This window comes from Hyperolius riggenbachi, chromosome 10 (assembly GCF_040937935.1).
Source record: "Hyperolius riggenbachi isolate aHypRig1 chromosome 10, aHypRig1.pri, whole genome shotgun sequence".
In the NCBI taxonomy this organism is placed as follows: domain Eukaryota; kingdom Metazoa; phylum Chordata; class Amphibia; order Anura; family Hyperoliidae; genus Hyperolius; species Hyperolius riggenbachi.
In genome coordinates, this window is record NC_090655.1 from 149,136,219 (window position 1) to 149,147,470 (window position 11,252).

Genomic DNA, 11,252 nt, shown 5'->3' on the forward strand with positions numbered 1-11,252 from the left:
ACCTCAATTAGGCTCGGTGTTCGGCCGAATGTCCCGAACATCTGGACCATGTTTGGCCGAGTCGACCCGAGCCCGAGTAACTGGGTATTCGATCAACACTATTAGTAAACCCCATAATATGCGTACGTTAAAAAAGGGCGTCGGGAAAAACAGGCGCAGGGTTTTAGTCGATAAGCATGAATAACGTTTAAAAAAACCTAAGACCCCCCCCTGGTGGTGCCTAACCCTAAGACCCCCCCCCCCCTGGTGGTGCCTAACCTTAAGACCCCCCCTGGTGGTGCCTAACCCTAAGACCCCCCTGGTGGTGCCTAACCCTAAGACCCCCCTGGTGGTGCCTAACCCTAAGACCCCCCTGGTGGTGCCTAACCCTAAGACCCCCCTGGTGGTGCCTAACCCTAAGACCCCCCCTGGTGGTGCCTAACCCTAAGACCCCCCCTGGTGGTGCCTAACCCTAAGACCCCCCCTGGTGGTGCCTAACCCTAAGACCCCCCCTGGTGGTGCCTAACCCTAAGACCCCCCCTGGTGGTGCCTAACCCTAAGACCCCCCTGTGATAAGCATTAAGAACGTTTGAAAAAAATATTGTGCCGTTTTTCGTTTAAAAATGTTTAAAAAATTATAAATCATTAAATAATGTGTAATCATAAGAAGCAGTGATAAAACATTAAAAGTTTCCGGGCGCCGCTTGTAAAACGTTATTTTTCTCCGGCTCCCTTTTTGCTGTTGGGCGCCCATTAAACGATATGTATTATGGGAGTGAATGGCGGCGCCCTTTTTGTCCACTTTCCTCAGGCGCCCGAATTTACGGTTTCCCCATAATATACCTGAACAAGCTTATCTGTAGAGAAAGTCACGGTACCCAGATATGTGACTGGTACTTGGTAACTTACAACAGACTAGAAAAAACCATTATGTTTAGGATAAGAACCAGAGGCGCCAAAAAGAGTAAAAACATATAAGTTTAAAAACTCGGGGGGAGGTATACTCACCACCCGTTTCACAGACTAAAGCCAATCGAGACCACAATATTTGGTCAAAATATTCACAGTTTATTGGTACTCCCAAGTGCTACGCGTTTCACGGGATCAACCCGCTTCCTCAGGCAATCAAACAGGAGTACAAGCTAAAAAATACAAAACAATAATATACATAAATAACGGCCCCAAATGCTTGTAATGACTTAAACAATTGAACAAAAAAATAATAAAGTGCAGGTATCAGTGCGGGTATGTAGCTTAGATTTATGATCATTGGGAATCATTAGGATGTCAATATATACAAATGCTGCCAGATTGTCCCTTAATACAAATATTTAAACTGTTTGTCCCATAGACCACTATTCAATGGTTCCTTTTACCCACCAAACTGGTGGCATATAGTAGCTAAAATAATGGCTATGGTCTATTGCTGAATACAGGTAACCGGGTTAAAAAGGCTTAGCATAAATAGAATAATCAACAGGTGTATACTAAAGTACAATGCTGTGTATGCATAATAAAAACCTGTCTAGCGTGGACAAAGCAAGAAACACTCACCAATTGGGGGTCTGGAGCAAGCTAGAGCGCCTCAGTGGGAGAGCGAGGTGTACTGAGAACTATAAATAACGTGTAAGCGCGGATAACGCCGTCTCCGCAATGTTCTCATTAACTTCCGCTATACTAGGCGGAAGTGATGTGTGTCGCGCATGCGCCGGAGGGTATCAGCGCCATTTTGGAAGTGGGATGCTGTGGGCAACACGTCCGCCGCTTGTAAGCGGTTATTCAATGCTCATACGCGTCCAATGTGGCGCGTACACATACAGGTTTGCGGTGCTGTATGCGCCTAAAACGCCAGGGAAATGTCTCAACGTTTTTTATATATGTCTAAATTCTGCGGATTGGCCAGGTGGTGGGGACTCTGATCGGGGGGGTATGTGCAAATGTCTGGATACCATTAAGGTATAATAAAACTGGGGGGATTCTGCTCACTTGAATTTGTATATAAATCTCATTTTTTTACACTTATCACAAAATTTGAAGAGCATAAAAAACATATATATCCCGCAGGTAAACAAACAGAAATGACACAATCCACAGTATCAGAAACACAGAGAGATGTACAAACCGGCAGATACAAGAATATATGTTATGTAAAACAATAAACTGGAAAACCCATATAAATGAACAGGACATAGGTAAAAAAAGAGACAAACATAAATCAAATGAATAAAATTGTAATAACAAAAATCATTGTTATCTCAACAGATCAAATCGGTAAAAAGAGAGGACACATATACTAAAACTTTATCAATCGTGGTGCAACTAAAAGCACGCATGAAGCCAATATTGTTTGGGTATAAATATCGTATTCATTCTTTGGGCTAAAACGCTTTTTCCAAAACCTCGTTAAGACCGTTCGGAACCAGACTTTTTAGGATATTAATCCAGTAGATCTCCTTCTGGCGCAAGGCTTCAAAAGTATTAGGGATGCGTGGGGAAATCGCCTCTATAAAGGTAATGCGGAATAGCAACGGATTGTGATCATGGTGAGTGCCAAAGTGTCTGGAGACACTGTGAAGTGCTAGATTATTAATAATATTCCTCTTGTGCTGGCCGACCCTGCTGCGGGCCTCCTGGGTAGTGCGGCCCACATATTGGAGGCCGCACGGGCAGGAGATGAGATAAACAATAAACCGGGCGTCGCAATTAATGTGTTGTTTAATGGGGTAAAAAATCGATGTGACAGCTGAATGGAAGGTATTAGTCTCATTCACAAACTGGCAGGCGGTGCAGCGGGGCTTGTTACATGGATAGGATCCCGGTGCGACACTGCCTTTGGGCTGTGCATTCCTGAGCCTGCTTGGTGCAAGGAGATTACGCAGATTGGGGGCCCTCCTGTACGTGAGTGGTGGTCTATCCGGGATTGCTTGCTTCAGATAGGGGTCTTGGAGTAGGAGGTCCCACCTGTTTTGCAGTATTGATCTAATGGTTTTGTGTTGGGCACTATATCTAGTGATGAAACGTGGGAATGGCGATTCAAGCGTTGTAGTAGGCGCAGGTTTAGTAGGGACCTTTTGAGTGGCTTTAAATCTGGCATCTTTTAGTAGCTTATTCGGGTACTTTCGTTGCTTGAATTTATTTGCCAAATTGCAGACTGTGAATGGAAGTCCTCCTGGTCTGTGCAGTTGCGGAATATACGTTTGTACTGGCAATAGGGGGTATTGGTAGTCCAAGGTTTGTGGTGGTGACTATTAAAATGAATGTAATTATTCGCGTCAACCTTTTTAAAAAAAGTCTTAGTTTTTATTTTTCCCCCGTCCACATAGATATAGTGCCCAACACAAAACCATTAGATTATCACACGATCATGTATTTTGAACAATTTGTTTAACTTTGTTCTATGTTGTATAACCCTATGTCTGTCATCCTTGTATCATTGTATATATTTATTGTCCAGCGCTGCGTAATATGTTGGCGCTTTATGAATACAATAATTAATAATAATAATAATAATAATAACAAATTAGGTAATCGTATACAATGCAAAGCAGCGGTAGCTAAAGCAAATAAAATTCTGGGATGCATAAAAAGGGAAATATTATCTTGAGCTTCTACTATACTACTCACTCTGTATAAAACCTTTGAGAGGCCACATCTGGAGTATGGGATACAGTTTTGAACACCAAACTATAGAAAGGACATTGACTTTCAGGAACGGGTACAAAGACAGGCAACTAAATTAATCATAGGGATGGAAGAGTTTAATTAATTACCAAGAAAGGTTGGACAAACTGGGCTTATTTAGCTTGGAAAAAATAAAAGGAGAGAGGTGACCTGATTAACATGTATAAATACATCAAAGGGCAATACATAAGCTTGGCTGATGAGCTTTTTGTCCCTAGGGTTGTACAACAGACAAGGGGACATGATTTGCGTATGGAGGAAAAAAATATTTGCCATCTATTTAGAAAGGGGTCCTTCACAGTGAGAGTGGTTTAAATCTAGAAAATCTTACCTCAGAAAGTAGTTATGGCAAACTCTATACAGTATCTGCATTTAAAGAGGGCTTAGATGCTTTCCTTGCATTGAAGGGCATCCATGGCTATAATTATTAGGCAATTCCCAGGAGATTTGATCCAGGGATTCATTTGACTGCCACCTGAAATCGGGAAGGAATTTTTCCCTTTTAAAGCTAATTGGCCCAGGCCTTCTCCTAGATCAACTGGGATATGTGCTGGTTCAGGATGGTGTTAATTTTTTTTTTTCTGGTTGGACTTCAACGGATGTCTTTTTTTTCAACCAAACTAACTGTGACAAGAGGGGGCTAAAGAGAGGAGCCAAGCATCATGGAATGCAGGAAAGGTACCTGTATACTACATCTCCAGCACATACTGCTGCTATATTCTCTGCAACCTTGGAGAAATCCTTATAACAACTGGTGGGGAAGAAGGCATCAGCCATGCCATACACGCATGGATATAGTTGAGAGGGTGACTGGGGAGAACTTTTGGCAAAACAGCATGTCAGTGGATGTGTGGTGTTGGGTAATGGACCCCTGTCAACTCAACCATTTTTTGCCGGTTCTCTCATGTGAAAATTGTTGCCTCGATTTATATCCAAGTTTATGGCAATCACTGGAGCTGGTTTATGAAGACCTCGAAGAAGGTGCAAAGAAAATTGGAGCAGAATCAGATTCGTTGTCTAAGGCAACCAGTCAAGGTTTAAGATGGGTATGAGACTACATATGACAGTGCTGCCTGGTGAATTGGGCACCATTTTCATGCCGATATTTGACTATCAACTTACCCGGTCCCCTATTCTCACAGTAGCCCTCTGTCATAATGCCTATAACTAACCCTCCTCCTCTCGTGCCCAAAGTAAGTAATAGCCCTGGTAGCCAAAGTACCAGCTCTTTGGCTAATGCCTATTGCTAGCTGAACTACTAGTCGATCGGCTACTGATAGCAGATCGGCTTTTATCAGGTGACAAACTCACCATGCGACATATCCGCAATTTATTATTGTGATCTATCACACGGCCGCTGAAGCCGGCATCCATTTAATCTGTTCCGGGGAATAGAAGCAACTGTAAACAATAGCTGTATCTTTCACCCATTTGGTTGTATTGGCCTTAATATACAAAGGATCTGGGACAGAGGTTACAAAGGACACATCTGATCCATGGGCAAGTTAGGTCCTGTATAACATTATCTTGGGATCATAAAAGCACCACAGTGGGGGTTCTTCCAAGAGATGGAGGAAGCGGGTAGCAGTTAGCGGATATTGTTTGTATTCCTTATCTGCAACAAATACTAAAAAGCCCAGCTAAACTCAAAACTTAAAGGGACCCTGAGCGGTAAATAAAAACAAAATTTGGCATTACCTGGGGCTTCCTCCAGCCCCACATAGCCCACGAGGTCCTCCCGCTGACTTCTCCGGTAATCGGCTACTTCAGGGCCCCGCTGCTCACCCGTCACGTCATCACGTCGGTTGCCGTAAGCCTCTTGCGCATGCGTGGCTCTCTAAAGACTGAACCGTGCCTGCGCAGGAGGCTTACAGCAATGGGTGTGATTATGCAACAGGCGGAAGCACGCACGTGCGACTTCACATGAAGTCACCAATTACCCGAGCCACCAGTGGGACCAGGTGAGGGAAGAAAAGGATGCTGTAGTGGCCCCAGGTAAATCCAAATTTTGTTTTTATTTACCGCTCAGGTCCCTTTAAAGTACACCTGAACTGAGAGTGGTATGGAGGCTGACATATGTATTTCCTTTTAAACAATGCAGATTGCCTAGTTGTCCTGCAAAACCTCTGTTTCTAATACTCTTAGCCATAGACCCTGAACAAGAATACAGATCAGATGTTTGACTGAAGTCTGACTGGATTAGCCACATGCTTTTTTCAGGTATAGGATTCAGACATTACTGCAGCCAAAGAGATCAACAGGGCTGCCAGGTAACTGGTATTGTTTCAAACACTTACCGAAAGGTAGGGGGTACCGGGGTAAAAGAAATCAAGCACTGAAGTCTTACAAAGACAAGCCCTATCGATACATAAAAAAAGTGTTATATAGTTTATCAAATCCAAATTGATAAAAAGGACACCACTGTTGTGGAAATTCCCTTGTGAACTCCCTTATTTAGGGACCTCTACCCCGGTTAATTGATCTGTGGGGGTCCTGGCTTATCCCCCCTCAACTTGTATCATCAAAACAAGTGGGGTGTAGCTATCCCACAGAGGGGGGGGGGGGGGGAGAGGGGTAGAGAAGTTCACAGGATGTGGGTGAGGGTGGAGGAATCAGCTCTTACAACACGTTGGTCAGACAAGCTGACAGTCTACCTCACACCAATATAAACAGATTGAGATGGAGGAGCAACTAAGAGTGCTGTGAACTTCTCAATCCTTCCCCCCCCCCCCGCCCCACCCGTAGGATAGCTACACCCCACTTGTTGTGATGATACAAGTGGAGGGGGATAAGCCAGGACCCCCACAGATGAATTAACAGGGTAGAGGTCCCTATATAAGGGAGTTCACAAGGGAATTTCCACAACAGTGGTGTCCTTTTTATCCATTTGGATTTTATAAATAAAGTACTGTATATAACACTTTATGTACCGATAGGGCTTGTCTTTGTAAGACTTCAGTGCTTGAACTGGTATTGTTTAAAAGGAAATAAATATGGCAGCCACCACATCCCTCCCCAGGTCAGCTTTCCTTCAACAAGGTAAATTCTAATAGCAATCAGGACAATTACTCAGTTGTGAGAATCAGTCATTATTCTTGTTGAGATGAGTCTACTTTGGAATATGTCTCTTTAACGCTGTGTCAATAAAAAGTAGACAGAATACCATATCACTACTAAAAATATCGTTATTTAACTATTTCACATTCCTGGACGTGAAACTCACGTCCAGGAAGCCATGTGCGCTCCTGCGCGTCCACGCGGCCGATCGCGCGCGTGCACGCGCGCGATCGGCCGGCGGTTTGTTAGCCAGTGAATCAGTGAATCGGGCAACGGTGCCCGATCACTGATTCCTCTCCCCCGCAGAAAAAGCGACAGCTTCTCTCGGAAGCTACGCTTTTTCTGCTTCCTATGTCGCTCTAAGCGTACGTGGTACGCTTAGAGTGACGTCACTGTAAACAACTCATGGCTGCCATCTTGTGGCCAAAAAGTAAACTACATCTAAATGTTAAATAAAAATAAAAATACACATATATTTACAAAAAAAATACAATTTCAATCCCACCCTCCCAAAAATACCCACATAAAATGTTTAATTAAAAAAAAAAAAAAAAACATTACAATTAAAAAAAAAAAAAAACACAAATATTTACCTAAGGGTCTAAACTTTTTAAATATCTATGTAAAGATGAAATATTTCTTTTTTTTTTTATTATAAGCTTGTAAATAGTGATGAATGCAAAACGGAAAAAATGCACTTTTATTTCCAAATAAAATATTGTCGCCATACATTGTGATAGGGACATAATTTAAATGGTGTAATAAACGGGACAAATGGGCATATACAATACGTGGGTTTTAATTATGGAGGCATGTATTATTTTAAAACTATAATTGCCGAAAAGTGAGAAATAATGATTTGTTTCCGTTTTCTTCTTATTCTTCCTTTTAAAATGCATTTACAGTAAAGTGGCTCTTAGTAAAATGTACCCCCCAAAGAAAGCCTAATTGGTGGCGGAAAAAACAAGATATAGATCAGTTCATTGTGATAAGTAGTAATAAAGTTATAGGCTAATGAATGGGAGGTGAACATTGTTCGGATGCATGAAGCGAAAAACGACTGAATGCGAACTGGTTAATGGGACCCTGAGCAGTACAAAAAAAAATAAAAAAATAAAAATAAAATTTTTAATTTGTACTTACTTGGAGCTTCCTTCATGGTTTCCTTCTTCCTCCTGGAGCCCCCTGTACCTTGTGAGGTCCTCCGTAATCCTCTTTTTACCTCCTCTCAGGATGCTGGCGACTCTCGGGTGAAGTCGGCCGTGCACGCCCCTGCCATGTCGTCACGCCGGTCACCGTAAGCCTCCTGCACATTCGCAAGAGAGATGAGAAAGATGGCGTGATGATGCGGTGGGGGCGTGCATCCGAGAGTCGCCAGTGAGAAGTGTATACCTCGCGGGCTACAGGGGGCTGGAGGAAGCCTCAGGTAAGTTCAAATTTCGATTTTAAGTACCGCTCAGGGTCCCTTTAAGAGATTTGCAATCTCATATAGAACAGGAGAAAACACTGACACTTCATCGACTAATATAGTAAACGATATGAGTAGAGATACGATATTTACTACTTCTACCATAAACTGACGTTTGCATTCCATTTTTTGTTTTGCAGCCAAGCAAGGAGAACAAATGGCCCAGGACTGTGTTGATAAAACCGTAGAAGCAGGTCAAAATGGTAAGGCAAACAATATTTATAAATTAATTTTACAAAGTAGCAAAAAGGTTAGAACTTTAGTCAGGCTTTCTAAAAAAAAGTGTATTTCTTTCTGTACCCATTAAAGAAATCTTGCACTTCCGAATGGGAAGAATTCTCACAGAGAACAGGAACATAAACAGCAGTAAAAGCCTCATTCCCATTGTGTTTGCAACCCTCTACTCCACTTTTCAATATATGTTTATACTAAAAATAGTTTTATCTGGAATGCCACTTTAAATGCATACAGAAGTAAATGCTTTAATGGGTGTATAAAATATTGCATCCATAGAGCAAAATAGGTGAAGAGGGCAGCAGAAGCTAAGATGGACAGACAGCATTCATGAAGCCATGAACCTGGCCCTAAGAAACCCCAAAGAAGCAGTGGCTGATATGAGTTAATAAAGGCACTCTGTTAAGTTCCGCTGTGACTGCTATGAGAATGTTCTGTAACCTCCAAACCGTCTGAGCAGCTGCCCCAGGTCGACTGGGGAAAATTGAAACTTTAGGTTTGATCCACAAAGCAGGGTTAGGTTTTAACAATGCATGGATTTATGCATTTTTAGCTTAGGCCCGGTTCACATTAGCGTTCGCTATCCGGAGTTTCCGGATCTGATCCGGACCACATACTGTACAAACGGAACGTACGTTCCGCATAGCAATGTAAAGTCTATGCGGACGTTCACACGCGTCCGTTCCGTACGTATCGGAGCCGGATCGGATCCGGACTCCGGACTCTTTTCCAACATGCGCTATTTTTTGGGCCCGGATCTCCGGCCCACGCACCTGGACCGGAGCCGGACCTGAGCCTGACAGCACCATCCGGAACACAGAAACCAATGGGAAACGGAAGGCACAGAACACACAGCCTACAAAAACCTGACGTTCTACCTCACTTCCTATGTGTATCCTAGCGGCCATTTTGGATGGGGACACATGGGCCAAGCATGTCTGGAGTGGAGCAGCTCCAGCACGTCCAGACAGACGTGCTGGAGCTGTTTGGCAGAATGTCGGAGGTGGAGGTGAGGCCTACAGCGGAGGAACCTGATTCTACAGGTGCACCAGGTGCACCTTCTGCTGACCCCAAAATTTTTTTCTTAAAATTTCGCTATTTTTTGCCCACGGATCCGGTTGGCAGCCTGATGCATGCCTGATGCAAACGGACCTGATCCGGATCAGGTCCTGATCCGATCAGGATCCGGTCCGTTTGCATGGCAAAACGCAAGTGTTAACGGGGCATTACACATGGAGCAGTTTATGTGGGTAAAGTTATTTTAGCCAGAATAGAGTGTGTTTAACCGTTTTATTTGCAGGTATAAGTATCAGCGAGATTAGGTCTCCTGCCCTTCTGCAGGATGGTGGCAGTTTTCTACCCTGAAATAGTGTGTAATTTGTGTTACCGTACCTGCCAAGCTCCCTTCTAGCCGGCCTACTGTCAAATTCCAGTGGTTTCTGCGCACCGATTGAGACCACAGATTGCATGGTCTGTGTGCTGAAACCGATTGGAAGGCATTGTGCGGTCTGGCCACTCGGGGGCGTGTGACAGTGGTAACTCCTTAAGCTTGTAAACTGTTGTGTAAAGAAAAAAAAAAAAAAAGAAAGCATACATCCACGTACTACAGCATAACAGCACATCAAATCAGTATACTGTAAATACCTCAATTATTATCCTTTGCTAACGAAACCCCTACATAGTGACGTGAATGGAGTTGCAGAATATGCCAGCTCCAAATACATTATGGTTCTCCTTTCTATGAAGCTGGGGACAAAATATTGCTTATAATTTATAAAATCTAAAGCCAAATTTGGTCCATTTCATAAATGTACATTTGACTACATTTGTTATATTTGTAAGTCAGAACTATGAGAGAGCACTATTTCAAAAAAGTTAAAAAAAACTAAAATAAATTCATATAAGATGTACATTTATGGTAGTGTAAAATTCACTATAAATTACTTTTTCCTGTGTAACTGTCACAGCAGGTAGTAAAAATCCAACAAATCTGACATGTTGTTTAGTCCATCTCCTCATGGTGGATTCTCATGGTTCATTTTATTTTTAAAACACTTACTGAATGGCAGTTGCTAAGTCTAACTCCCAGAACAGTGTGTTAGCATGTAGGGAGGTCATTAGTATAGATCCTTTTCACAGAGTGCTTTTGGAAAGATTAAAATAAATACTGGCCCTTATTCAATTCAATAATTATGAAGGTGACCATACACTGATAGATTTGCAGCAGATTTGACCATCAGATGGATTTCTGTCAGGTGCCTGTCAAGTCAAATCTGACTGGAATCTATTTGATGTGTGCCACACACTAGGAACTGATTTCCAACAGATTTTAGAATTAAATCTATTGGAACTCTATTGAAAATCGATCTAAATGCATTATTGCGCCATTAGATCCAATGCAACTCTATGGGCCATCGATCTGCTGCCAGCAGCAGATCAACCTAGATTTTCCAACCTGTCAGATAGATCAAATCGACTGAAATCTGCTGCAGATCGATCTGCTCATTTGATAGAATCGATTTCTGATCGATCGATTCTATAGGATCGATCGATGGCTGAAATCGACCAGTGTATGGGCCACTTAAGTCTTCTGCTAGGAGATCATTTTTCATCTACTGTTTCAAATAACTTTTCTGAACTCTGCAATTTAAAAAGTACCAAACAGCAGATGGAAAAAAAATGCTGCCAAAATTATGCTTAATATTTTCTGGCTTTCTGGTGGCTTAAAAGGGCATTTTATTGATAAAGAATGAAAATAACACTGGAGAGAAAACTTAGGAGAGAAGGAGAATTAAATACGGGCCATTAAGATTTCCTCATAAGGAGATGGATT